The following is a 23,527-nucleotide window of genomic DNA, read 5'->3' as shown; positions in this document are numbered from 1 at the left end:
CTAGAGCGCTCGCTCCTGCGGGTCACCGTATCGTGACCTCTTAGTACAATTTATTGTGACATATTCCAAGAAAACGTCTTTCTTAGAAATCCCCACCAAAAGGGAACTGCACACGACACTCAGATTTTTCTCGATTTGATGGGTATATAAACCCTTAATTCTTAACTTCATCGCGGCATACCATCATTAGCATCTCACCGTAACTCTACGGCATCTCATTATCGAGATCCCACCGTAGCTCTACAGCACATCATTTCTGTAGCCTTACGATACTCTGTATAAAGTCACGCGTTTGCCGTCAACTGCGTTGACATACCCGATTTGTTAGTCGCGCATAGAATTATAAAGTAAAAGTTAAATAAAGAACAATATGTAAGATGTGATTTGCCAGTCGAATTTTTAAAACAAGGTTAAGATTTTATTGACCAACACTGACTAAGACTAATTCTTATATTTAATTTGCATCATCGTTTGTTAATCCTTGGACGTCTAATTCAGTAGATCTGGGTAGCATTTGAATTAATTGGTAGAGGCAATGATGAGAATAATATATTTAATGCACATATGATATTAAATAAAAAGTCTTATAATATAAGAATTAGTCTTAGTCAGTGTTGGTCAATAAAATCTTAACCTTGTTTTAAATAAAGAACTCTTGTGCATCAAAACTCGAATACGTTGATTTTGCCAAACATCCCGTGACCGAGGTCCTAGAGAAGGGAAGAAGGCGAACGAGCGTATAACGATCTACTGCCTGAAGTCCACAGTCTATCACAAGGTAAGTACTTATAATTACCCAGACTATTTAACACGCCGCTTCACGCCAATTTTAATTCTAAGTTGCGCTAGACTAACAATTCTCTTTCAATCATTACCTTCTCCTAAAACAAATAAACGAAATCCACTGTTAAGCATTGCAGCTAACAGTTTCCCATTGTCAGTATTTATCAAATCAGAATCCAACTACCTTTCCATAATTATTCAAGGTATCAATATCAGAATTTAGCAACATTAACGTAGAAACAATACTCCTGGTATCACTCGGACATCGTCCAAACCCGCATTTTACCTCTAGCCGTTGGACGTACCTTTCGTAGGTCCAGACGACTCTCTACCATTTCCCCAACTTCCCGTCGTTGTCGAGGCATCCATCGTACTTGCCCGATGACAAACCTCCCATCAACACCCTGCGTATCTCCATCGTCGACGAGGCATCGTACTTGCCCGAAGACAACTCCTCATTACCTTCTCTCACCTAATAAAAATCGATAACAGGAGAAAGATATCGCATAAGGATTCTTAAACAGAATTCCGGAACTAATTTCACTCTGGACGTGGTCCAATCCTCATTTTACCTATAGTTGCAACGCATACTTTTACCGTAAGCACACAAGCAACTCTCTGCCACTTCCCCTACTTCCCGTCGTTGTCGAGGCATCCATCGTACTTGCCCGAAGACATTCTCCGTACCTCCAGACCTTCCTTTTGAATTCATATTTAAAACCGAATGAATAGACATATCGGATATTGATATCTCACTCTCTCTAGTTCCCCTTCATGTTATCTCACGATAATCCTTCTAACTCATTATAAACCCTTCATTCTGACCATATGACCCCTTGTAGATGAGCAACCCGAGAAACAGAAAAGCACGTCGGATAAAAAGGAATCATCGAGCTTGAAAACTCGCGAAACGCGCGCTGCATCGACCTTACGCTGGTTTAAGCGTAAGGCACATAAAAATAAGCCGCGTGTCAAATCGTGTGAAATAGTATCATTTTCTCCCGATACATTGCGTCGCTTAAAGACCTCATCTTCTCAAACTAATACCCCAAGAAGCTTAACTAACGAACATGAAATAACGCCTGTAATAAACTTACCGTCAGGCTTAGATTCATACTCTCCAGAATTAATATTATTCTCTGAATGGTGTCAGAACATACGCTATTTAAAAGAAGATTACACTGCAGATAACCATCAAGAAGAATCTCAACCTAACGATTTAATCTCTCAGCTAAAAACTCAACTCCCCGAGAATTCTTTAGAAATAGATGAGTATGACAATTATCTAAATTATTGATGTATGTACACTTAATCATATGTGCATTAAATATATTATTCTCATCATTGCCTCTACCAATTAATTCAAATGCTATCCAGATCTACTGAATTAGACGTCCAAGGATTAACAAACGATGATGCAAATTCAATTATAAATATAATTATCGGGCTACTAACTGACGTTTTAGAAGGAACTATTGATATCGATCAACTCATAGTCTGCTTAGATAATCTTCATATCCCTGGTGCTCAAATAAGCGGAATTCACAGACGATTAAATAAATATCAAATTCATTTTATTAATTAGCCCCTGAATTATTATTATCCAGATGAATAAACAACTTCAAGGCTTAATTTGCAATACGATTTACCAATTAATAGTCAATTTGATCTATGAATATTTGAATGGTAAAATAACTTTCGATCAAGTTATAACTATTTTAAACGACATCGAAGATATCGCTAAGAGATTCGATACTCCCAACTAGTAACTAATACCCCCACTCCTGTGACCTACAACATTCCCTAGATCCGTAACTTCGGTCCTAGCTCTCGGCGTCCCAGAGGTATAGCCGGTGTAAGCAGGTTGCCTCACAAAAATAGAGAGCGCCCGTTTTCTCACTAGCCTAGGCATAGAGAGAGAAGGAAGATCACCCAGACGTGACATAAGAGACGTTTACGATATTTCTTATGGAAATTTATGAGGGGAGGGTGTGGAGGGATCTCGACGCTGCGGTTATCGACGAACGTGTCAGGGTACATGTTTTCTCAGGTGTAAATAAAATAGCATCGATGTTCGACAGCTCGAATTTGTAAACAATATAAACAGATAGCGCCCGATTTTATTACTACGATATTCCTTTGTGGAAATTTTGAGAAGAATGGGGCTAAAACTTATGGAGAGAGGGTTTGTCTCCGCGTCAAAAAGTCTTCAGCATTCATATAGTAAAGAGCAAAGTAAAAGTGTATAAAAGAAAATGAATATTGAAGAAAATGTAATTGTCATCGAAAATGAAGAAGAAGAGGCCTTTGAGAATAATGAGGCCATTGAGGAAGATGAAGACATGTATATAGATGTCGAAGAAGTAAACAATGAAGAAGTTATGAACGTAAAAGAAGAAGAAGAATCATCCGATGATAATGATAATATAAGAATTTTAGAAGACTCCGATTATGATAGTGTATGTAGTGAGGAGTTTAGTGAGACATAAGTGCGGGAATTAAAACGAGCTGATATTCACGATATTGACGAACTACATAAAATGTGTTGCATTTCTTTTTATTATGAAGTTAATAACGACAAATTTTGCACAGCATGTTTTTTGCGAGTCAACGACTTATTTTCACGTGCGCGCGCTGTGCGCAAACATGAGACTGAGCAATACATTTTACTTTTGGGAGACAGATGCTGCGAATGTCGATTATCAGTGTCTCAAATAGTATCATGCAGTTTGTGCCCTATTTGCACGCAATAAACTTTGGGAGATTGTGCCGGTATACAGATACTGATATTTAAGTAGTTTCTGATGTGTAGGAATTGGTAAGTATTCTTTTTAAACTAAAAATTAAAAAAATACTAATAAAAAAATTTTTTTCTGTTATGCAGGAGTCCCGCATCCACCGCCTCGCAGCAGCTGCCACCGCCCGAGCGCCGTCTCGAAGCCGTAGCTAACACCACCCACCACCAACTTATATAACATGTTATTTCATATATTATTTTTATTCTTTTATTTTATATTGTATTTTTATATTTTTTATAATCTAATATTTAAATTTTATATATTTTATATTCATTCATATTCATTTATATTCATTTGTATATTCTTTTTAAAATTTTAAATTCACACACATACACACACACACATATGTAAATACACATTTATATTAATTAAATTATTAATATAAAAAAAAATGTGTTAATTTTAAAATTCCTCTCCTTTTCCTTTCTTCTAAGCGCTATCTCTCTCGCAATCTCTAGCCTCTCGCTACCTCTCTCTCCTATGCGCTATCTCTCTCACGGTTCCTAGCCTCTCGCTACCTCTCTCTCTCTTCTAAGCGCTATCTCTCTCACGGTCCCCCTTTGCCCGCATGACGTTATTCTTCACAACTATTGGGAGCTACGTATAAGAGCTGGGGGGCTGTTTACAGATAGGAGAAAGATAGTGAATGGAAATGCGTGCGAAGAAATTACATCATAATTTAGACTTAAAAATTCTTTATTATTCTTTTACATATTTTTTCTTACATATTATGGGCTAAAAACTAAAGACGCCAGCTCGCAATCGACGAGTTGATGCTTATTGAAAGCGTTACTAGCACGAATTACATTTGATACTTCTTTATTACCCGTTACAGTAGACGCGATATTGGAGAATTGCGTAAACTTGGCATCGACTGTCTCGGTAATTTTAACCAATCGATCAAAAGTTATATCAATGCATTGATCGAGATCGAACATACGGTGTAACGTCGATTCGACCATCATCATGCATACATTTAAAGATTCGAGACTTATGAGTTTGACGTTGTTAATCGTATGAACTTTTACACTTAGCGGTCCAACGCTTATAAAACTGTGGATATCTTTAGAGTCGTTCCGAAGAAAATTCTTAATATTGTGACGCTGCTCATAGAGTCCCTTTCACGTTTCGAGAGATAATATCAGTTCCTTTCCTCGATGATCTCCTATGACAATCTCCACGTAACTCGGTGGACATACGTTGATACCAATTTCGAGAAATTTGAATTCCGTAGCTGTCAATGCGTATCGTCTACCTAGTATACGAACCGCACAAGGCTTTAATGAAATGCTGTAGAAAAAAAAGTAAAATTAGTTTAAAAAAATAAAACAATTTGTAAAAATGTAAGAAAATAAAAAAAAATAGTTAAACAAAACTTACTTTTCACATTTGTTCTCAAACGATGGAGTTTTATAACGACTCAGTACGTAATTATTCACGCGTCTGCCGGAACCGCTGCTGCTGCTTTTTTCGACGTAGTACATTTCCTTAGGTTGTGAAAAGTAAACTATCGGTACAAGCGGTTAACGTGACACTGATCGTATAAAAATTAAGAGTGATGCTCTTTTTCCAAAAGTAGTGGGGTAGATTAGTGAGAAATGTGGTGGGAGAGTATCTAAAAGTTCTTCTAACGCTCTGAAATTTAGGGGAAGGGAGAGACGACGCTCGGACAACATTAAAAAGAATTCTCAGATACCACTCGCGAGGGAAGAAATGGGTAGGGGGAATAAGAGATAAAATATATTAATGTTTAAATATTTTATTTTTCCAAATCTTGTAATTTTTTCTGCCGTTGCGACCACCAGTTAAATATTTTGAGTACATTTTGTAATGCACAATTCTTAACATGTTTTCTACATCGCATAGTGTTTTTAACATCTACATTATTTAGAGACTCGATATCATCGTAATCAGCATCCAAGGTCTCGATGATTAAGTTTTCTATCGCATCATCATCATCATCAAGCATATCAGCCAACCATTTTTGTTTATGGCATCCCTTAACATATACGGTACACGGCATTTCATTATCTTCAACCACAGTTGTTGTAATCAATCGTTTCGCCATGCTGTACGCAACGATTCCGTCCTCCCATTGTAGTCCATGATGATTCGCCATTAACCATGAAGCTTGAGACTTTTCGGATTTTGTAAGGAGATGCCATGGTACAGGACACCGAAAAAAGTAGTGTGCGAGAATAGTTACTCTCCTCAGCACTGCCACCTCCTTCACGATAAATTTTCCCGAAACGATGAATCCTTGCAGATCGACGAACGTTGGTACAGACATGATGAGATCTCTCTCTCTCTTTGATGCGTCAGTCAAGAAGAATGACAACCATCTCACAGCACTTTGATCTATATCCTACTCCTCTTCCCCCTCTCTAAATTGTTGTTGTCTAAACTCGATGTTATCGCGAACACTTAGGTGATTTTGCGCACAACGTTGGTCAACGGGTTGTACTGGATCACGCGATCGTGTATGATGAGGCAGTACGCAGTGGTATTCATCGGCACGTTCTCCTTACACTCGAATTCCAATCTCACATCCACGGTTACGCTCTTGACCGATTCGTTTTGTCGAGAACAATCGATTATCACGAACGGACCGTTACGTAGAAACATTGAGACGGTGAGACTCGGCTCGAGATACTCGTATCCATAATAGTTCTTGCAGAAACGCGCATACGTATCGTACAAAATCGACCATCTGTTTTTATCGAAATCCAGATTCATATCGTCGTACGGATAACATTCCGAATTTAGATTGAGTTTCACGTTGGTCACCTTGCAATCGTCGAATCGACTCATATCCTCAGATATGACATTCTTCCGGCCTGTCTGCAGAGTGAAGATAACATATCGTGGCTTCTCCAGCTGAGTCGCCGTCTTAATGGCCCATGAATGCTTGATTGTACGCTGCAATAGCGGATACTCATACAGATCCCACGAGCGAAAACCCATGCTGAGGTAACGTCCACTTTCCAGAGCGCGCAGCATCGACAGTTTGTTGATCTCGCTCAATAACACATGTGGCATTCGCCATTGTATTTTGAATATATTGATTAAAGGCTCCAGCGTCGAATCTCCAAACAGACAATTGTTGTCATTGCGCGATCGTATTAAGATTAACTCATAACAAGCGTTAATCACCACTCGTCTGTAATCCTCGCAAAATTCCAATAACATGTAGAGCGGTACGCAAAAATTGAAATTTCCATTCACAGTAGTCGGATCACTACAGCCGGCGTTTCTCATAATCACGCTTCTATCGGATGATATCGTTACATAGTTTTTGAGCGTAGTTGTTACTCCTACGTTTCTGTTGCGATCAATCTCCACGCTATCGAGTTCGTATCGAATCTCATCGAACATGAATGCAACACAATTATTTCCCAGTATCACATCAGATCCTTCGGCTGGTTTATTTATTTTTAGTTCTCCCTCGATGTATAGGAAACTTTCATACGGCAACGTATACAGATCCTATTGTTGTATGGGTATTCTTATCTCATCACTGTGTCCGAATGTTGTGTTAGCGAACGGGTTGTACGTGTGAGTCTCGATCTTGACTATGAGATCGTCGAAGATTGGCTCGTCTCCGATGTTGAGGATATCGGTCATCGTTCAGATGTTTCGCACCGCAAATCCCAAAGATTGTAAAAATGCAATGTTCGATGCGTTCAGTTTCTCTTTCGTGCAACCGGATGATTGGATATTAGCGAATGTCGACGTTGTTGTTGTTGATGTCGCTGGCCTCGTAAAGATTGTGTTATCTCTCATATCTTTCGATCCGTTCAACACGAGCATCTCATACGCCGCACATGTACGTTATTGCTATCGCCGTCGTATGTGCAATCTAATGGTGATCTCTTCTCCTCGAAAATCGAGCAATCGTCCGTCTTGGTTGACAACTCGTAACGTTAAATCCGTAATGCTCCGCACGATGATTGGCAGGTAAATGATGTGTGCTGGTGTTTCCGATATCTTATATCCTGGTGGTACTCTCGGTGAAAATTCATGTATCGTATGAACGAGTTTGCCGTTGCTGTATGCACCTGCGGTCGCGTTACATTCTATGCGGATAATGTTCACGTTGATAATATTAATCGGCATGTCCGATTCGCACCATTTTCGCGGCTGCAGTATACGGTTCGTGAATCCCAGCAGCGATCCAATGTTGTTGGGCTTCCTAAAATTTATTCTGTAGGCGCATTTGATCTCGCTCCTCATCGTATTGTAATTAGCGCGAAGCACTATCGGATATTCTTCATCTTCAAAGTCATCATTGTCAATATGTTTTTTATCGCCGTCACGAACAGCGTGTCACGGACGTTTCCGTGAAATTGCTTGGTTCAAAAACTCATATATCGCTTGCAGCTCGTACGATCCCTCGTGAATCGTAATTTCCACGTCGTCTTTGCCAAAGTAAAATTTATTATTTGAGGAATTCACGTTCGATATTGTGTGATAAATCTCAAAATGGACTAAACCGAGCTCGTATTCATCGTCGCTCAAATCTACGGCGGGAAAGTAGTTTACCGCAAGGACGATACTCTTCCCAGTCATCGTGAATGTCATAGACATGTTGACAAAACTGTTTAACGAGTACTGAGTTAAATAGCGCAATGTCTGTCTTTGAATTCGCGTGCATCAACTGTTCGGAGAAACTGTAAGTACAATTGTCCGCAGATGCTTTGATTGTAAGTTTGAACAGGCGTGTGATTGTACTGTATCTTTGTCACTTTCCGCCCGAAATATCGCACCAACTCATTCGGTGGTTGAAGATTGCCAAAACTGTCGAAATATATAGCGCCATTCCCCCTCTTTGCGTACGCTACCCAATGAGAACCATGTCCTTTGAAATTATCCAAATTTACGATGCCGCTCTCGTTTCGATATATACCACTGATTTTGGTAATGAGTCACGCATGAAGACACCTCTAAAGTACGGAATGCGCATACGTTTTGCCAGTTGTAGCAATTGTATGTTGGTAGTTACGCCCTGCGGCATTTTTAGCGTCTCTGATGTTTTTTTTCTTTTCTTCGTTAAAACGCCTCGTCCGTGTTTGTACGGAGCGAGATACAATCCGTGACCTTCCATGGCGCGATTGTGACATAGCATCTCTTGCAACTGATGTTGCGCAGCTTTTCCATCGTTCACCACCTTTGCTACACCAGCCGCTCCACCGATCAGGGATCCGAGCGCACCCAACATTGGTAGAAATGGCAATACACCACCGCGTTTCGCTACCGGAAGTATCCGTTTCTTCGCCATCTTCTTCTTCGTCTTTGTCTTTGTCACCGTCTTCAGGCCCATACCGAACTTTTTCTTGGCTTTCATCGCTGTCCAGACAGCTGTGGCGGCGACTTTCTCACCGAGAGTCGAATCTCTCGCACCGATGCGAGTTTGCGCTTTCTTGGCGAGTATCCTATCTGCCGTGTGTCTTTCGGTGAGATCGTTGCTCCGAGAGTACGCTATATCGTGTTCATGTCACGCTGCGTCCAATGGGTTGATACCTCGATCGCCTCTAGCTAATCGCTTTTGTAGTCGCGTGCCCGGACCGCAAAATTGATAGCCGGGGATATGGAATTCGATTGGAAGTGCGTATATCGCGTGATTTAATAGGCCTCTACCTATTCTCGTTGACATTCGCTGCAATCCTTTATCATCGGTGCTGGACCGTCAATGTGCGTTCGCTGCCATGGTCGATTGTAATGTTCGAAACAGCGGCGATAGGTTTGAACCTCCAAATCCGCCTTTATATGTTCCGGAAGATTGTCTAACACGCAGTGGACGTAATTACCGCACATTCGCAATAAAACTGCTTTCGACACAAATTGTAGCTGTTCGGCGCTCAAATCACAAATATCGTAAGGACTTGATAGCAAGACGAACATTTTTTCGTTACTGAGCAATTCGCGTTTTCTCGCAGCTATAAATAGGCAGACGTTCGATCCAGTCAGGAGTGAGAAGATGAAATTCGTGCGACAACCTTTGATGATACGCGTGACGAATTACGACGACAGATTACGATTGATGGGAGACAACACGGAGATGCGCAGACACGGTACGATACTGCTGACTACTATACACGCGATCGTTTGCGGCCCCTCGAATTGCGGTAAAATTAACGTGTTGATTAGTTTGATAGGAAGCCCGCACGGCGTTCGCTTTGAGAACGTGTATGTGTACTCGAAGTCATTGCAACAGCCGAAATATCGGTATCTGGAGAATTTGTTTACATAGATCGACAAAATCAGCTACTTTACATTTTCCAATAACAGTGACGTCATTCCACCGAGCGAGGCACATCCAAACTCGATTTTCATCTTCGATGACGTGGTGTGCGATAAGCAAAATACGGTAAGAGAGTACTTTTCAATGGGACGCCACTCGAACGTCGATTGTTTCTATCTCTGTCAGACGTACGCGAGAATACCGAAACATCTTATACGTGACAACGCGAACCTTCTGAGCTTGTTTAAACAGGACGGTACCAACTTGAAACACGTGTACAATGATCACGTGAATACCGACATGTCGTATGATGATTCAGTGAATTATGTCGTACTTGTTGGCAGCAAAAGTATGGATTTCTAGTAATAGACAAGGATAGCTCGCTTACGAACGGGCGATATAGAAACGATTTAACGTGTTCGCGATACCGCAAAACTATTAGTCGTTGCCGATACTCTGTTGAGAAGGTTAAAACGCAAGCGTTCGACACTCTGTTAACATGGCTGGAAGCGATAATATTCGCGAGCGTGAAAAGAGAGTGAAGGAGATTGCGAAAACGAGCGAATCGATCCGCAAAAAACATCGCGCTTTAATAACAGGTAAGATCGATGACGATATCGCGGTCAAGACCCACTTTATACCTATTATCGAACCGCTACAAAAGATCGTCGACAACTCGAGCTCGATCGCGGTGAAAAACGAGCCGGAAAGTAACGCTGACGTGAAGATTAAAACGTTACCCATCAAGCGGTATAAAAATGAAGATGAGGAGGAGGAGGATGAGGAGGAGAAAGCGACACCGAAAAAGAGGAAACGATCAAACGTGGATCGCTCATCGACACCGCGTACATCGGATGCTTTACTGGATGAACCGCCGATAACCTTTACACCAGAGCTGTCCACGTTTTGCACTTTTCGGCCGATTTCCGAGGCTCACCGCCTAGCGGCCCCCACTTACGCTCGAGACCTTAGCAACTACGGTTATCGGGCCACGCGTTGCTAAGGTCTCGAGCGTAAGTGGGGGCCGCTAGGCGGTGAGCCTCGGAAATCGGTCGAAAAGTGCAAAACGTGGACAGCTCTGCTTTACACCATTCGCGACAACAAGAATTGTACAACCTACGATACCCGAAACACTCGCAAACGAAAATGCTTTCGAAACCGCGGGCAACTCGCTTGAAACATCGTTCGTTTGAAACAGTTACAAACGCCGGAAGGTCAAGAAATGTTGCGAATGCACTTGGGACCACTGGGACAAGAGTACATGAGCACTCTCCTCGGTGGCGATAAAAAAAAAGAAATCGATTACGTGTACGGTGTCTATTTCGACAAGAATGAAATGCTGTTCGGTAACAAACGATTCGACATCGACAGAGATGACTCTCCAATTACAGACAAAGTGAGATACATTGGTACACCAGGATTATACGAATTGATTTTTAAGAGAATTCCCGATGACATTATTTACACGGAGAATGATATGCAAAAATACAAAAGCATATTATTGGCGACGAACGCGCATAAACGCAATTATGATGCGCAAGGCCAATTACGAAGCAACAGGGGATATAAGTACAAACAAATAATCGCACCATTGGTGTCGACCGAACCGAAAAGGAAAACATCTGGAAAGGGAATATTTATGCCGCGCGCGATGACGCTAACCGACAATAAGATCGATTACGTGCACTGGGACGGCCCCAACGAGTTAGTGGATCGCCTACGATTACTCGATGCTTCGCGCCAAGCTGGCCACAACGCTCACGACAACGAGATTCTGTCGATCATCGAGGAACTTCGCGAAGTCGGCATTATTATAAATTAAACGGTGTCTCGACAAAACTAATCAGTCGATCGGCGTCACTCGCATCGAAAAGAAATGCCTATCAATAAATCAAATTTGGATTATTTGAACGAAGAAATGATGCAACCGGCACAAGCATTCATTGGGATAGATTGGTTACGTGCGCGAAAACGCTCTGTGTCGCGTCGCTATGGACTATGACGCGAGGTCGCGCAAGATTCACCGTGTAGCGCAACCTGAGGCTGACACCGATGCCGTCAACAAACTCTACGTGGAACAGTGTGTTAAAACGTTGGTATCAACAAAACGAGGTATCAACAAAAAGAATCAGACCGCGTTCGAGAAGGATATGCGAGCGTTAGAGACTGCGATAAACGAGCTTCGACGTGCGGCTAACGCTAATTCAGAAACGGCTATTAACCTGTAATGAGCGGATGTGAACGGATTAGGAGCGACTATCGTACAATTGTCGAACATCTACGAAGGATTATCGAACGGCTGCGAACAATTATCGAACAGCTACGAAGGGTTATTGAACTGCTATCTAACTACAATGAATAGCAGTGAACGGCTAAGAAACGGTTGCGAAAGGCTCAAGAACGGCTACGAACGAGGCTGCGAACAGCTCAGAAACGGCTACGAACGAGGCTGCGAACGGGTCAAGAACGGCTATGAACGGGTCAAAAACGGCAGTGAACAGCACAGAAATGGCTACAAACGGCTAAAAAGTGACAACGAACGGCAGCGAACATTTCAGGAACGACTGTCAGACGGTTATTTATCAGCTCAGGAACGGGTCAAAAACGGCTGCGACCGGGTCAGAAACGGTTGTGAACGGGTCAAGAACGGCTGCGAACGGGTCAAGAACGACTATCGAGTGATAGTGGATGATAAAGAACGGCTATTGAAGGACGACAAACGCAAATGAATGATAAAATTAATGACAACAAACGGCGATTGAGAAAAACTGGTGAAATGAAAAAATAACATAGTTTAGAGAAATGGCAGTTGGTGAACAAACTGGATGCACCAGCGAGAAAAAATTTTCCCCGAAGACATGTCATAGTGCGGGGATACGATGACCTGTGGGAAGCTGACATCGTCGAGATGCGTCCATACTCCCGTTTCAACAGAGGTTGCCACTACATACTCACTGTCATCGATGTGTTGAGCAAGCACAAGACACTTTTTGAGAAGGGTTACACGCCAAATTGGACAACCGAAGTGTTTAAGATTATTAAAGTGCAGCATACTAATCCCGTAAGCTATCTACTCGAGGATTATCACAGAAAATCTGTCGCTGGAGCGTTCTACGAGTACGAGTTGCATCGCGCGAATTATCCGGACGTGTATCTCGTGGGGAAAGTATTGTGCAGAAGAGGTGACGAGGTTTACCTAAAATGGTTGGGATTTGACAATTCGCACAACTCTTGAATACATAAGGACAATGTGATTTAATTCATACAGATTGTATTTATTTTTTAATTTTAAGAAAAAATATACAATGTGTACAACGTATAAAAAATATATGAAATACATATAAAATATTTGAAATATGAAAATATACATAAAATATGAAAATATATAAAATCTTTATTAATACACCCTTTCCAATAATCGTTACAATATATGAAATATGAAATACATACATATGCACAAAAATCTTTATTAATATTTCAATAGTATAATATGTTACATTACATAATATTATATTACACACACACACACACACATTATATTCATTATATTACATTATATTCATTATATTACATTATATTCATTATATTAAATTATATTCATTATATTACATTATATTATATTTTATAAAGGTATCCGGTAATGTCCCCATGGTAATATGTCAGTTGAATCAGGTATGACATACCGCTTGTCATCGTACGGACTCAGAGCAATTTTCGTCTCGCTGACAGTATACACTTCGTGCAACTTAGATCTTATACAAGACTGCTATCGCGTCATTTCAATCTCATCATTCAGACACCGCGTATAATCATCAAATGTTATCGTTCTCGCGACAACGTTACTCTTGACACCTTTTACTTTTTTTGTATCCTTCTTACCATCCACTCGCAAAGCGTACATTTTTGCTCTGAGCCCTACAAATTCGGTCATTATCGCGCCGTTATTTTCATCTTTCATTAGACCCGGTACCTTTTTATTCACAAGCGGTATACCGTATGATTGTCCGCAGCGTAATCACTCGTATCGAATCTGGCGATATCGCGTTTCATATTTTCATACACGTCTTCGCATTCAATATGATATATTAAACTGTCGGTGTCGGTGTACATTACCCGGCATCTGTCATGATAGAGCGGTAACATATACTCATGATGAAATTCGTACAAACACGTTTTAGAGATGTCGAGTATACACATGCCGACATGTATTGGTTTGTAAAATTTTACCTCGAGTTTACGTAATTCTACGGCAATTAAATTTTCTGAAAAGATACTTCTACTGTGGAAATTTGGTTTCGCAATCATTGCCTCTGCACCGTATTGTCCGTCCCACTTTGTCAATAATTTTACATCGACACTACTACGCACATTTTCCATCGTTTTGCCAAATACCGCATTATTCATTAATTTGTATAAATTTTTTTCTTAATCATTTTTTGCATGAGTTCTAAATTCTGTATTAAGTTCGATGTAATCGCGGAGCCATGCGGATTGAACGAATTGTAATATGCGATGTATCCTTACGATAAGAAGGCCGTGACGCATACACTGCTGCAGGTTGCGGTAGTGTATCACGTAACACTCCTTAACGTATAGCGTTGCGAGAAGCTTATCTTCCCGCTTACCGGGTGGCTTGTCGCGTATCGGCAAAATGGCAGGTCAGTGTGCATGTCGTGAAGATGCTGCGGATATTCTAAATCTACTTCGAGGATATAGCCTATAGGCGAATCGAACGCGATAGATGATATGTCAAAATTAGATACATCATCGACCCATCGAAAATCTGAATAAGGCAATGGTTGACACATTGCCCATCCGTACAAATTATTTACATCAAAATACATAAGATACGCTGATGGTTTCGATGAATCGTACGATTACATGTACTTGTTATTAGCACGGGCGTATCTGTTGGAACATTGAATTAAACCGCCGCATATACCTCGTTCGATAAACATGACCATGTCAATGTCTGTAAGCAATTCGAATGTAATATTTGTATACTTTAACATTGCGTCCCATGTATACCCAGGAAGAGTATAATAATACGCGGGGTCGAGACTATAACTTTTAACACAACTATCGCGGAAATTTTCAAAAATATCTGCTAATAACAAGACATAAATTTTTAAATACAGATCGCTATATTCGCCTAACGTTCGAAGGGAGAATCGGTTCCAGACGTTTTCGGCGTGCGCGTAATCGCTTTCGGATACTATATCATCGGTCAAAGAACTGTAAAATGATTCGCGCGGTGGTAAACGCGTATCTTGCAGTTTGTTGACACAGTCAATGTATTCGTATGGAAAGACATCCTTCCGTGTTAATAAATTAAAATTTTCTGTCGGTAAATTTTGAAATTCCGACTGTAAAACTTTGAGTTTATCTTTATCCAAAAAAGATGCCAATTTATCGAGACTTGTAGCGAGAAATTTATATGAATCGATAAAACGTAATTTGATATGATTTTTCGAATTTTCTTGTGTCAATTTAGCAGTTTTTGTAAATGAAATATATTTTTCTTTCGTTATCGGAAGTAATTCGATTTCCCCTTCGAACGCTGTAGCCATATCCTTGATAATAAAATGCGCGTCGTATAAATCGATAAATTATGAAAAACTACCGGAATACAAAATGATTCTTTATAATTTAGACTACAATTTGAGCGCGGGACCCCTGTACCGTCCGGTTAGATGACAATGATCGCGTATGCGTGTATCGTCTTGTACGAATGGTTTTTCGCATATATGACAATGCGTCGCTCTATAAAATTTCTCCCACTCGTCTCGCGTTAATTTCGCCATGGGGACATTTGTCGTTAAAATAGTCTTTACACGTAACGCTAAATTTTTAAGTTCTTCAGCGAACCATGAAACGCAATCGGCGCTACGGCGAGAATTATAAGCAGATAACGAGTCGTCGTATGAATAATGTATATAATAAGCAACACTAAATACCTGGTGATGTTGATAACTTTTGGCTTCTTTAGTCTTTACCAAAACGCATTCCAAGTCGGCGTACACTATGAATGGAAGCCGCTCTTTCCTCGTGTAACTGTTAAAAGATAACCACTTGTCCTTGTCGCTTGATAACCGGATAGCGCAGTCATTTATCTTTCCACAGTCTATCGTATGTGACTGTAACTTGTCCTCCGATCCGAAATAGTGCAAGCATCTGTAAAATAGAAATTACAATTTACGATTATTATTATATAATTTTTATATAATTTTATTGCAATAAATAAATATATATATATATATATATATATATATATATATACGCACCGATCGCAGATATACTTCTTGTGATCGTGTTTGCTCAATTGCATGCTGACAAGCCGGGATAGGTTCTTGATCCACGCGAAATGTCCAACGCTATTGCTGTTGCTGTCTTGTATGTACAGCAAGTTGACATGTTTGTCTTTCTTTTGCTCCGAAAGACGTATCGGGACAATGCAGTTCTCAATACTATATACATTGATGGAGATGTCATTTGCCAGTTCAAATTTTTTAATTTGATTTAAAGTCACTGGAAATTCGATATCTTGGAGATTTAGCACCGCCGTATAGTGCGGATATGCTCTCTCACTATATTTTGTAACTGGATGCAAAGCGGCCACCACTGACCACGCGAAACAGGCATTGTCCGTTGATCACACATTAATCACCGCTCTCTTTGTCACATTTTCTCGTGACAAGTTTAGATAACATCCTGCGTGCATTGGATTATATTTGTTTATATTTGCAGTTAAATTTATTATTTGTGACAATGCCCAACCACTATCATGTTCTTGAAATTCTTCTAGCGATGTTAACGTGGGCTCGATAACGCGGCGCTCGTACCACTCGCGTAAATCGGACGTGCGAAAGAGTTCATAGTTTTTTGTATTAACACTTTTGTTGGCGCGTTTATCACCAGACACAAACTCGCCATTAAACACAGTGTTCACTTTGACATTAATGTGTCTTTGCATTACTTTCTGCACGTGTTCGATCACAATGTCTTTGGCATCCTCGAGAAATTGACGAGGTTCGATGTAATTATTGTTTATTACCGCACCGGTCAAGATGCGGCTTTCGAACGCCGTATCAATCTCTCGCCAAACGAGTCTTTCCGCATTATTTTCACCACTATAATCACCACCACTAGATATAAATCTTGTCTGTAATCGAGTCTTTGCACTCTCGAGTCGCGCGATTCTAGCCACCAAAGATTGTCTATTTCCGATTGACACGGCTGCGTTCTTCGAGCTGTTCGATAAACTCTTCGCAACGCTGCAATCATGTAAAATATTCGCCCAAGGTGGCGACTTGGTGGGACCGCTCCAACAGGTCGCGTTCAGTTTCCTGGTCGATGTTTTCCATTTTCTTTTCCCCCACACACTTTTAATCACATCACGTTCTTCTACGGAACACTTGCACGTGACTTGTCCACACGAGAAACAATACCGTTCACTATCTTGAACGCGATAATGCATAAGCATATATTCATGACGGTTGAAGCGTGGGATATTTTCTATAGTACATATTGTTCAAGTTCATCCTTATCATCGTCACACATTTTTTGGAACATTGTTAGGTGGTTAGGATTTTGCCAACGGTCATACTTCGAATTACGCAAATTATTCATCACCAGCAATTCCACACACCTTCCAATATCTATAATTTTAATGTATAGAGCTCTGTGAAAGTTAAATTGGATCTTTTTGCCGATTTTTGTCGCATAATGATCTATTTCATTATATTGTGACACCTCATGGATCGCATAATCTTCTTCCTCTCTCTTGCATTCATCCCACGTCCGTTTCTATATTTTCCGTCTCATGTAGTAAGACCAATCAGAGGGAGGTTCAGTATCGATAATAATTCTTTGTCTGACGATGTGTTTACTGGTTCCGCGTAGACCGAGTTCGCAATCGCGTAGAAAATGCACTGGTGATATTCGTTACACATCCGGATATTTTTCTTCGTTCTTCAGAACATTGATAGTAGGTATACTAGGCCGATTCTAACTACGGGGCAATGAGGGGGGTGAGGGGCGAGGGGAACCCACGGCGCGGGGGAATGACGTCACGCGGGTGGCGGAATGACGTCACGCGGGGAGGGGAAACGTCCGCGATTTTGGTGCCGGGTCCGCGAGGGGTCCGCGGGAAGGGGGAACCGTCCGCGATGTTAGGGTCCGCGAGGGGTCCGCGGGGAGAGAGGAATCCGCGAAAGACCGCGTGAAACTTGATGGGTGAGGGGTCCGCGCGGAGAGAGGAACGCGAAGGAGAGCGCGAGGCGAACGCGAGAGAGAGATGACGCACACGAAGGAGAGAGATAGCGGTCGCGAGATAGTGCGAGATGGAGAGATAGCACAGCGAGGAGATAACGCGAAGGAGAGCGCGAGGCGCACGCGAGCGAGATATCGCAAGAGAGGCGTATATGCAAGAGCGAGAGAGATAGCGGTCGCGAGAAAGAGAGAGATGTCGCGAGGCGCACGCGAGAGAGGTAACGCGGCGAAGGAGAACGCAAAGAGAGAGGCGTTCGCAAGAGAGAATTTTTTTAATTAATATTTTTTTCTTTTAATATTTTTTAAATTAATATTTTTAGGATGAGGAAGGGGAGAGAGGAATTTTAAAATAAATACATTTATTTAATAATTTTAAAGGAAACAAGAGGTAAGGATCTAAAGCAAATAGATTTTTTTTGTTTTTTAAATAATTATATTTGATAAGTGTGTGTGTGTATGCATTTACAAAATGTGTGTGTGTGTGAATATAAAATATAAAATATACAATATATAAAATATAAAATATAAATTAATATAAAATGTAAAATATAAATAGGGGATGTGGGGCGGTGTTGAGCGATGTTGATGGTGATGATGAGGTGATGGTGGTTGAAGCAGCAACCGGAGGCGACGGCTGGGCGGGACTCCTGTATAACACAAAAAATATGAATAATCTTTAAAATTTTTTATTTATTATAAATTTAAAGAGATACTTACTACATTTATTCCTTCTCAAAGAAGTCGCCATGCTCACAAGGAAATTGCGATATCTTTTTTTTTTTTTTGTATCGCAGGGGAAATCTCCAAGGAGATACCTTGGTTCCGCGGGGACGGAACTTAGGGTTATGTGGGTTTTAAGAAATTATGAGATATTTGATTATGTAGAGTAGCTGTATGACATTTTCTCAAACCTATTTCTCGTCCATGTATCATCTGGACGATTGAATTCACCGGAGTGTGTGTCGAAAGCGCAGGAACACTGGTATCTACGCTTAAGTTTGCGTAGAAATTTTCTTTCTCTTTCAAGTCGCGCGATTCGAGCTGTCCGTGATTGCAAATTTTTAATTAAAAGTTTTTCGGGTTTATTGTTAGGTCTACAAAGGTCAATAGTTCTTGTGAGCATTGTCCTTCTAACAAGTCGATACATTCATCGCAATCTAACTCCCAGAACAGATAACTCACTTTATTACTTTCAGTCGGACGCATTCCTCCCCTTAAAATGTTTTTTTTCCATCGCAGCAGCAATTTTTAACACAAGTTCTTCCAGTGATGCAATATATTTAATCAGAGTTACCATCTTCCCAGCACTTGCAGAATTCACACTTTAAGTGTTCCAATTTTTAACAGTTTAATGTGTGCAAATAGGACACACACTGCACGATAAAATTTGATTTAGGGAGCATCTACAGTTGCAACACGTTTTCCCTTCAATTAGAGTATATCTTACAGTTTCATGCAACCGCACAGCACGAGCATGCGAGTATAAGTCTGCTACTCTATGACATGACACATATATTATAATGTTGCTCCCCTCTTGATTTTAATTCTACATCTCTCTTCATCTCTTCATTTCTCTGTTCTACTGGAGTATCATCTAGCTCATCATTTTTCTACATCTCCAGAGAGTTTTGTCGACTATGTATATCAGACAGGGAAGAAATAATTAAACACAGTTTAACAGTAAAATAATTTATTTGTTGCAAGCATTATAAATAATTTCATTTATAGCACAAGTTATCAATTCACAATCTATAAGTGATTCGCTATTAAACATATTACTATCACGTATCGCCTTTGCGGCATTGCTCACATCGCGGATATTATCACATTGTAAAATATTTACAAATTGCTTAAATTTTTCATTAACACTATGAGTATTCTCACACAGCCAGGAATACATATGATCAATACATTTTTCGAAATCGAATAAATGTAGTAACGTTGATGGTTTCATGTACAAAGAATTATCAGATGATGTAATTTTTATAATTTTTGAAGTATACATGTTAACCGCTTCGAGTGTTAGATCTCGAATCCATAGTGGAGTTTCAGTTAACCGCTCAATGTCTGCTCGTTTCTGCATTAGCGATTTCCACGTTTCAATAGGTAATACTATTTGATTGCCTCGATTATCTCCGAGAGCTAATTCCACAGAAGATATATTTCCAACGCTGATTCCAATTTCCAAATATTTATATGATGTTAATGTTAGGGTATCTTCTTCCAAGAATATGAACCGCACGATGAGCGCTATAAATTTGAGGTTATTTAAAAATCATTATTTAACAAAAAAAGTATTAAAACTTAGATATCACATTTCTTCTTGCACAAAACATCGCTCTCCTGAATTCTCGGAGTGTAATAATTCATGCTGCTTAAAAGAACCTTTCACTCAAGTAATCAACGCAATACTAAATAATTATTATTACAATTTTACATTGTTGCATTGCAACTGCAATTATTGCTGACGCGATAATATTTTCAACCAATCAAAGCGCCGATACACGGCTGCTGTCATCCCCAGGTGTTCAAAACCTACGTGACAAAATCAGCTGATTAGCAAAATGTATCAAAGCACCAATGTACAGCTGCTATGATATCATCCTCAATGAAATCATCGTAAAAATGCAACATATATAAAATTTCAAGCTCCGCTGTACGGCTGCTATGACATATATCATCCTCAGATGATTAGACGTAAAAAATGCAACATATTCACAATTTCAAGCGCCGATGTACGGCTGCTATGACATCATCCTCAATGAAATCATCGAAAAAATGCAACATATCCAAAATTTCAAGCGCCGATGCACGGCTGCTGTAACCCCCAAGTTTTCAAAATGTACGTAACAAAATCGCACCGATTTGCAAAATGTATCACAAGCGCTGATGTACGGCTGCTGCTATGACATCACCCCCAGGTTTTCAAAATGTACGTGACAAAATCACACCGATTTGCAAAATTGCAATTTTCAAGCGCCAATGTACAGCTGTTATGATATCATCTTCAGATGAACTATTAGATGTAAAAAATGTATCAATTTCAAGGCCGATGAGCCGCACGTGACAAAATCGCAACATACTCGAGTTTTTCAAGTGTCAGTGATCAAATAAAAATGCAGGTAAGAAGGCATACTCTGTCAGTATCTTTGTCAGAGGTTCAAGAAGTGCATCTCGAGTAAAGAAATATGGCACAATTGGAAGCAAGTTTGTTGGAGCAATCAGCAAGGGTGAATTCGGTGGAGGAATACATTGTGTGGGAGTAGCAATACATCGAATCATTGCAAGAACAAAGCCGAATCAAACGCCCACGATTAGCGATTGGAGTTCGACAATCACTTGTCGCCCAAATTGCTCGCCTAGAAGGGTTGAAAAATTTGGTACGCCGACGTTTCATACACAGGTGCCGGATGCAGTACGCAAGAAAACAGATTATTTTGGCGTGAGATTGATACAGCGTTTGAAAGTCGCATATTGACTGGTGCGGTAATAAACTATAATCACATCGAACCTCGTCAATTTCTCGAAGATGCCGAAGACATTGTGATCAGACACATGCAACAATTTATCCAAAAACATTTTAATGTGAAAGTGAACACTGTGTTTAATGGTGAGTTCGTGTCGGGTGATAAGCGCGCCAATAAATCAATTAATACTAAAAACTATGAAATCTTTCACACGTCCAACCTACGCGAGTGGTACGAACATCGCATTATCGAGCCCACATTGGCATCTCTCGAAGAGTTTCAAGAACGTGATAGTGGTTGGGCATTGTCGCGGATAATTGATTTGACTGTAAATATAAACAAGTATAATCCAATGCGTGCGGGATGCCACATTAAATTACCGCGAGAAATAATGATGAAAAGAGCGGTGGTGAACGTGCAATCAAAAGACAATGCATGTTTCGCGTGGGCTGTGGTCGCTGCACTGTATCCCGCCGAAAGAAATGTGCAACTAGAATCTTCATATCCTCATTATACGACAGTACTCAATCTCCAAGACATTGAGTTTCCGATGACATTAAACCAAATTTGAACTTTTCCTCCAAGACATTGAGTTTCCGATGACATTAAACCAAATTTTAAATAAAAATTTGAACTTGCTAACAACATCACCATCAACGTTTATTGTATTGAGAACGGCATCATCCCGATGCGTCTCTCGGAGCAAAAGAGAGAGAAACACGCCAACTTGCTGTACGTGGAAGACAGCAACAACATTGGACATTTCACATGCATCAAGAATCTCTCCCGACTTGTGAGCTCACAATTAAGCAAACATGGTCACAAGACATATATCTGCGATCGGTATGTATATTTATTGCAAATTATATATGTATATTTATTGTAAATTATATATGTATATTTATTGTAAATTATATATGTATATAAAATAAAATTGTTTATAATTGTAATTTTACAGATGTATGCATTATTTCGGATCTGAAGACAAACTGCAATCACATACGGTAGACTGCGGAGAGATGAACGACTGCGCTATCCGAGCGAAAAAGACAAGTGGCTCAGCTTCACCAACTACATCAGGAAAGAGCGGCTTCCATTTGTGCTGTACGCCGACTTGGAATGCGTTTTGGCAAAGATGGAAGAAGAAAAAAACTTTCAACATCATCAAGTATTTAGTATCGGATACTATGTACACTGCTCGTACAACAATTCGTTATCCGCGTACAATTCTCGTTGCAGCACCGATTGCGTTTCGTGGTTTTCCGAACAACTACAAAATTTAGCGATACGCGTAAAGAATATTTTAGCAACTTACGTCCCCATGATAAATTTAACATCAAACGAGTGGGAAAAATTTCATAGCGCAACGCATTGTCACATTTGCGAAAAATCGTTTGCGCAAGATGATACACGCGTACGCGATCATTGCCATCTGACTGGCCGGTACCGAGGTCCCGCGCATTCAAATTGCAATCTAAATTATAAAAACTCTTTTTGTATTGCAATAGTATTTCATAATTTATCTGGTTATGATTCACATTTCATTATCGAGGATATAGCTACAGCGTTTGAAGGGAGCATTGAATTACTTCCGATAACTAAAGAAAAATATATATCATTCACAAGAACTGTCAATAGTACCAACGATGACAAAGATTGGACAGCTTGCATAAAATTACGTTTCATCGATTCATATAAATTTCTCACGACAAGTCTCGATAAATTGGCATCTTTTTTGGATAAAGACAAACTCAAAATTTTACATTCGGAATTTCAAAATTTACTGATTGAAAATTTCAATCTATTAACACGGAAGGGCGTCTTTCCGTACGAATATATAGACTGTGTCGACAAGTTGCAAGATACGTGTTTACCGCCGCGCGAATCATTCTACAGTTCCTTGACCGGTGACACAGTATCCGAGAGCGATTACGCGCACGCCGAGAACGTCTGGAACCGATTCTCCC

At 40.2% G+C, this 23,527-nt stretch overlaps 1 pseudogene; it reads right to left on the bottom strand.

Annotated features, from left to right (window-relative positions):
- Positions 1-14,521: 14,521 nt before the first annotated feature.
- Positions 14,522-16,543, bottom strand: LOC145937795 (uncharacterized; annotated as a pseudogene).
- Positions 16,544-23,527: the final 6,984 nt, after the last annotated feature.

Source organism: Prenolepis imparis, unplaced genomic scaffold (genome assembly GCF_030444845.1).
Source record: "Prenolepis imparis isolate NDT839.2.m4 unplaced genomic scaffold, iyPreImpa1.0 SCAF_6, whole genome shotgun sequence".
Classification (NCBI taxonomy): Eukaryota; Metazoa; Arthropoda; class Insecta; order Hymenoptera; family Formicidae; genus Prenolepis; species Prenolepis imparis.
Note: the sequence above shows the minus strand (reverse complement) of the source record. Positions and strands in the feature narration are given on the sequence as shown.